The following is a 7,395-nucleotide window of genomic DNA, read 5'->3' as shown; positions in this document are numbered from 1 at the left end:
TTGATGTTAGTTGACACTTGAGGTTTGTTTTACCATATGCATGCATTGAGTTGTATGTATTCATTTCACGCGAAAGTTTTAGGTCCCGTTGACTTTCATAATATGGACAAAAACAGCAGAACAACATTCTTTAGCATCTTTTGTGGTTGTACAGGTTTGGAACGACATTTAGCTGAGTTAATGATGAGAGAATTTTCATTTTTGGGTGAACTGCTCTCTCAATTATGAGATTTGTGAGTTTTAATTTAGTGTATTTAATGACAATAAGGTTTGCTTACGTTCTCAAAGCAGCCAACTCAGTGTTTTCAGACTTGGACTAAATGCATGCAAATTATTGACCACAATGGTACGCACAGCTGCACCCGCGCAGCCCGCCTCTTTCATGTGTAACCCTTGATCCCATCACCACACCACATCATCTTCACCCTGACATTGTCGTCCTGAAAAAGACATGCCCTCTTTGCCGCCACGTCCAGAATGACTGATGCTACATTTACGCCGTGCTGTTGCTTTAACGAAATCCGCCAGCCTGTTCAGTGCAGCTTTGCAACGTTTGGAGGGCCGGAGGAGAAGGCAAAAGCAAACAGTCTATTTCATCCCTTTTCTCTTGGGCCTATTCTGCTTATTGTGAGCTGAGTGTGTAATGTGGCAGCGGGGGGAGAGTGGGGAAGCAGTAAGGGGGTAAAGAACCTGATTGCTTTAATCTCAGTGTTGTTGTGCGGTTTTGGCCTTTCATGGGGCACTGAGGCTGTATGATTCAGAGCTCTGACCCCAGCTCCTCTCACCCGCTCATTGTTCTCTACAGAAAATCAATTCTCTTGAAGACCCCTCCTTAATCCCATTTTTCGCCAGTCACAAAGGCCACTTGTGTGCGACCCTGCTGGACTATGGACTGGGATGATGTGGATGTCTGCTCGGATTCCAGCCCTTTCAGGTACTGCCGGCTCGGCTCACTTTATAGCGCCAAGCACAGGACTCGACAAGAAGACATTTGCGATCATAATTTCCTGTGGAGTGCTGGCTGGCCCCTCCCCCTCGGCTCACCCCACGCCCCCAGAATAGTTTTAATTAGGCCCGACAACCACAGAGAGGAGGGATCAGTCTGCAACAATGACTGTCCCTTTGAACAGAGGACACACTGACCAGAGCTTTTACTCTGCAGAGAAGCAGAGAATCAAATTATTATGCATTTCATAACAGTCATGCATAGAGAAGAAAGAAATGAAGCACAAACGACTCCGGATTCAGAGGTATATGGGCCAATGTTGTATAATGTGATCAGTATAAAGAAAAGGAAATCTACTTTAAAACTCAAGTGTCATGTTCTTAAAAATGTACACCTTGTACTCATGTTAGTTTTCTGTGGTTTAAATTTTGTTTAAATTTAGGGAACCTAAAAATGCAGTGTAGTATAATTGTCAAGTTACTAAGTAATAAGATGTGTTCCTTACACCTTGAGCATGTGAGCGTACATATCTTAATTATTTTTGTTTAATAATTCATGTTTTTACATATATTTTTCAAGGTAAAAATAATTTTACAAACATCAAAAATTATTTTGAAAAAAAAAAAATCTTAAATTTTTTTGGAGAGTTGCACCACATTTTGCATTCTGAATTAACTTTGCCTTGTCATAAAAAGGTCAAACTATCTGATATTTTAAAAGACTTATTGACCTCGACACAGTCATAAGAGACTGCAGGGCTCATCTCTATGATATCATTTCCTGTTGTCTGTCAGTTTTTTTATGCAGGTGCTTGCATGTTAGTTGGACCACACTTTTTCAAATGTTACTTAGTTTTGTTAAAATATTTATTTCTATAATAATAATACTGCTATATAATGACAAACTCTTCAAGAATGTATTTTTTTATTTTTAAGTTTACAATTTTATTGCAGTCTTTCTCTATACCAAAGTGGTCTATTCAATTGTGTATTTTTTTTTAATAAATACAACAAAAAAGAGAATGCTACATCATTGATACCTATATGCACACAGCAAAAACAGCACACATTTTTTTCCACATAGAACAATGTATAGTGCCCTCCATGATTTGAGGATATTAGTACATCCGTTTTTTATTAAACAGCTAGAATTCAGTTCTTTCTATATATTCCCAAAGTGTCCAGGGATCAAAACCCCAGTTTGACTGCTGGGAAAACAGAAACCAAACATCCAAACAGCTATCAACAAACCCCCAGGCCCTCATGGTGCAGCTTGTTCATGTTTCAGGTAGAATTTTAGATGTCCTCGTGCCTGTTTGCTTCATGTTGGATGAGAGCATTCTTCACCTGTCAGGTACGGCCTCTGGACTGAGCCTGACATCTGATGATCTTTATATCGAATTCATACATCAAAACCTGCTCCGGCTCTGTGACCGCTGGACTTCATCAGTCGGCTTTGATGAGGCATTTCTATCCCTCTCCAAAGACTAAGAGCTGGCAAAGAACACATCATCACAGCACCGATCTCTCCTAATTACAGTCAGTTATATCTCCAAAAGAAAAAGAAAAATAAACCTGATCAAGAAGACAAAGGAGTAAGTCTGTGGAGGAGGTTTCATTACCCTTCCCTCTCTTTACCTTTCTCTGTGTTTCTCGCTGAAAGGGAACAAAGACGGAACCCTACCGATTGAAAACTAGCAGAACAGTGAAACAACAGGACACAACTGATCACTCATGCATGGTTGGGATTAGGATAAAAGTATAAAGAGTGTGGAGAAGAAAGAGCACAACAAAAGGAACAGGGGACTGACTAACTTTACATATATTTTTCAAGGTAAAAATTATTTTACAAACATCAAAAATTATTTTGAAAAAAAAAAAATCTTAAATTTTTTTGGAGTTGCACCACATTTTGCATTCTGAATTAACTTTGCCTTGTCATAAAAAGGTCAAACTATCTGATATTTTAAAAGACTTATTGACCTCGACACAGTCATAAGAGACTGCAGGGCTCATCTCTATGATATCATTTCCTTTTTTTATGCAGGTGCTTGCATGTTAGTTGGACCACACTTTTTCAAATGTTACTTAGTTTTGTTAAAATATTTATTTCTATAATAATAATACTGCTATATAATGACAAACTCTTCAAGAATGTATTTTTTTATTTTTAAGTTTACAATTTTATTGTAGTCTTTCTCTATACCAAAGTGGTCTATTCAATTGTGTATTTTTTTTTAATAAATACAACAAAAAAGAGATTGCTACATCATTGATACCTATATGCACACAGCAAAAACAGCACACATTTTTTTCCACATAGAACAATGTATAGTGCCCTCCATGATTTGAGGATATTAGTACATCCGTTTTTTATTAAACAGCTAGAATTCAGTTCTTTCTATATATTCCCAAAGTGTCCAGGGATCAAAACCCCAGTTTGACTGCTGGGAAAACAGAAACCAAACATCCAAACAGCTATCAACAAACCCCCAGGCCCTCATGGTGCAGCTTGTTCATGTTTCAGGTAGAATTTTAGATGTCCTCGTGCCTGTTTGCTTCATGTTGGATGAGAGCATTCTTCACCTGTCAGGTACGGCCTCTGGACTGAGCCTGACATCTGATGATCTTTATATCGAATTCATACATCAAAACCTGCTCCGGCTCTGTGACCGCTGGACTTCATCAGTCGGCTTTGATGAGGCATTTCTATCCCTCTCCAAAGACTAAGAGCTGGCAAAGAACACATCATCACAGCACCGATCTCTCCTAATTACAGTCAGTTATATCTCCAAAAGAAAAAGAAAAATAAACCTGATCAAGAAGACAAAGGAGTAAGTCTGTGGAGGAGGTTTCATTACCCTTCCCTCTCTTTACCTTTCTCTGTGTTTCTCGCTGAAAGGGAACAAAGACGGAACCCTACCGATTGAAAACTAGCAGAACAGTGAAACAACAGGACACAACTGATCACTCATGCATGGTTGGGATTAGGATAAAAGTATAAAGAGTGTGGAGAAGAAAGAGCACAACAAAAGGAACAGGGGACTGACTAACTTTTTTCTCTTTCTTTTGAGGTGAAAGGAATCAAAAAAGGAAGGTCTGGCCATATGAAAAGATAGAGAAAGAGATTAACAAATAGAAGCAGTCCCTTTTAGCCTCGGTACGCTTCCACTTCTACTTCTTTTAACCAAAAACATGAAAGGCAGGACTGAGGTCTCTAGCAACCAAACCCTCGGAAAAAGTTGTTACCAGAACTTTTCATCTCAAATCATCATATTTAACTTGAGCCGTGCATTCGTGCAAATCAACCTCCATGGGAATTTTGTCATGGCACAAGCAGCGTTTATTGTGATTCCGGTTGACCAACTGGCTTGTGAAGTCTTCAATGACACACCAGCTAACAAGACAGCCGTCCTTTCAGTCCCCGCCTGTACTAAGTGGAAATAATCCAGAAATACTTTGCACATCTAGTCTGCCTTGGCCTTCATCCAAATTGCACTCTATTCTTTTTAATCTCCCTTAATAAAAAGGAGGGGATAAGAGAGAGATTAACATCTGTGCCTTTTTTCCTCTGCCATGTTTGAGTGGACAAATGTGAATGAGGGGAGGTAATGACAAGCCCCTCTTTGACGTTGGCATCATTGAAGGGTCTGCAAGGCGTCTATGCTCGGGGAACTTCACAGATAGGTGCTCTAAAGGGAAAGTGGTGGAGCGTTTGGGTGTGTCGAGAACTCTTCATTAAGGATGAGAGTTTGGCAGGTCAAGCTCTCTACAGCCTTTTAAAATATTGCCTGTTAACTGTACTTGTGGTTTATTGATCTACAGCTCTGTAAGAGGCAGTTGCTAATAGCGCAGTTTAACAGATGCTCCTCGCAATGCAATGCACTTGTGGGCTCTGCTAAACGCTCTGATATGATGCAGCTGTTTCGTTTTACTGCTGGGATTTGTGTGACTTTCTCAGTGGCAGACAGCGTTTCTAACTACGCCTGAAGCTACATGCTCATTAGCGTCTCAGTGTCATAGTGGACTCAGCCATTATTCAGTAGTAGACACACATTCTGTTCTGTGCTGAGGCCAAATGCAATAATACATGCACACCGCTCATCAGCAACAAGGATCGCAGCATGAATTTTTAAACTACACACTTTAAGGTTTACTACGAATTACAAATACACACGTTTCATCCAATACTTTGTAGGCTTGGCTCGCTGCCTGGCACAAAAGGAATCATTCAGCCAGCAGCTTCCTTTTAAAGACACATTTTATGGCACGAAAAGACGTTGCTTGTGATTAGATTGGATTTTTTTGAAAGATGTCAGGCTGTAAGTACAGTATTATCTCTCTATTGGCAGTTGTAATGCCTTTTATGAGTAATGTTATGAGTAATTATGTGTAACATTTATCAGTAGTATAGCATCACTTTGGTTTATTGTTTGTTTTAACTCCTGCATTGATATTAAACACATGCTGCTCTTGTTTATTGACGTATACAAGTATGCAGTTATTTGATGAATCATAGGCTAGATTATTTCTGCCCCAGCAATGATCATTTCCAACTATTCAAAGTTTTATTTCAGTGACTGTGACAGTGTCTTGTTTGGAAGCCTATTTCCACTTCAGAGTAAAAAAATGAGAAAGGTAATTTGTTAGATATCTCAAATTGTAACTTCATTTCTTGTTACATTTGATATTGAGAAATTAAATTGCATTTGCAAGATATGAAGTCACATTGAAAGTTGTGATTATGATAAACAAAGTTGCAATTGAGAAATATAAACACACTGTGAGATATAAAGTAGGGATACACAATATATTAGTATTGATATCAGTTATGGGCAATTTTTTATCTATATCGCATGCAAGTTATTCTTTAAGAGACTAATAATTTAGGTTAATAATTGTATTCTTAAGCAAATCTCACATAAATATCAGTTTTCATACAGTGCATTGTGTTGTGATGCCTAAATTCACTTGTAGCATTTAAAATAGAGTTTTTTTAGTGTTTATATCATAGTGCTTATGTCAGTGGTGTCCTATCCTGGTCCTTGAGGGCCACAATCCTGTAGAGTTTAGCTCCAACCCCAATTAAACACACCTGAACCAAGGTAATCAAGGTCTTCAGAATTGCTAGAGTCTTCCAGGCAGCTATTTTAGAACAAGCTGGAGTTAAAATCTGCAGGGCATTGGCCCTCCAGGACCAGGATTGGACACCCCTGACTTATGTACTATATACTTAAATATAATAATAAACTTAGTATAGACTTTTATATCATCCGGTTATCTGACACTATTTATAGTATCATTGAATCAATAATATAAAGTCACAATGTGAGATATGCAGGTCCCAAATATATATAATTAAATCACAGTTGTGAGATATAAAGCAATATATTAAAATTATGTCTAATAGTTAAATAAAGAGTATCTTTGTAAATTCAGAATTTGACGACTTGTAATGATTGTAATGCACTTCAGTGCTATTTAATTTCAAGATTTATTAATTTATTATTAATTTCAAGACCGTAACAGTATATTTTAAAAGTGTATTATAGTAACAGTATATTTTAACAGTGTATATACAGTACTGCACAGTACCTTACCAGTCATTATGGCTACTAATTTTTCTAAATTGTTTAACCTGTCCTGGTGTCATGTGTTTGTGTAATTCACAAGATGCAGTTATAATGTAGCAGCTTGTCTCCGGTCAGTTTGCTGAGCAGTGACATACTGCATACCTCATCATGGCACATCATTTCTGGGGGTCTATGCCAAAACAGCCAGTGCTTGAGTAACGCCGTTAACCCCTGAAAGGTACTTCTGAGAAAATGAGAGGGAGAAGGGCCAGGTTAAAGAGGGATCTAATGAAGTTACTGTCACTCATGGGCCTGGGGCTGCCACATGGGTGGAAAATTGTGGGAAAAGAAGCTGAGTGGTCTGGGCACTGAGGTCTCGGCTACAGGGGGTCCCTCCTCAAGGGCCATTGTGTGGGAGGTGCATGCTGCATGGAGGTGCATTGGAACATGCTGTAGGTAGAGCTCCCTTCTCGACTGAGAACTGGGTGTGTTGCTCCCTCAGCTAAGTAAATTATTGCTAGCTGTTCCAGCTTGGAACATGCTGCAGGTCGAGCCTCCTCTCGTTTGAGAACTAGAGGTGTTGCTCCCTCATCTAATTAACTGCTAGCTGTTCCACCTTTGGAACATGCTGTAGGTCGAGCTCCCTCTCAATTGAGAGCTGGATGTTGCTCCCTCAGCTACAGATTTACTGCTAGCCACTCCAGCATTATAAGCCTTAGATCGAGTTGATGACTTCTCAAACATAGCGTTTTGGGATGCACCATTTCCATCTATGGGCTGCTCTTTCAGAGTGCCATGAGAACCCCTTAGAACAGTATTTTTAAAATCCATGTTATGGTAAGTGTGCACGTGAAGTCTTTGTACACTTTCTAAAATC

The 7,395-nt window shown here is 39.0% G+C and overlaps 1 long non-coding RNA gene across 1 annotated transcript in view; it reads left to right on the top strand.

Moving 5' to 3' along the window:
* The first annotated feature begins 6,621 nt into the window (after positions 1-6,621).
* The window catches only part of LOC107560606 (uncharacterized), a 23,185-nt gene continuing 22,411 nt past the window's right edge, over positions 6,622-7,395 (top strand). The window contains exon 1 of the long non-coding RNA XR_001605746.1: positions 6,622-6,756. This is a non-coding gene — a long non-coding RNA (uncharacterized lncRNA). The remainder of the gene's footprint in view (positions 6,757-7,395) is intronic.

This window comes from Sinocyclocheilus grahami, unplaced genomic scaffold (assembly GCF_001515645.1).
Source record: "Sinocyclocheilus grahami isolate Dianchi unplaced genomic scaffold, SAMN03320097.WGS_v1.1 scaffold23.1, whole genome shotgun sequence".
In the NCBI taxonomy this organism is placed as follows: Eukaryota; Metazoa; Chordata; class Actinopteri; order Cypriniformes; family Cyprinidae; genus Sinocyclocheilus; species Sinocyclocheilus grahami.
This window is presented reverse-complemented; position numbering and strand designations above follow the sequence as displayed.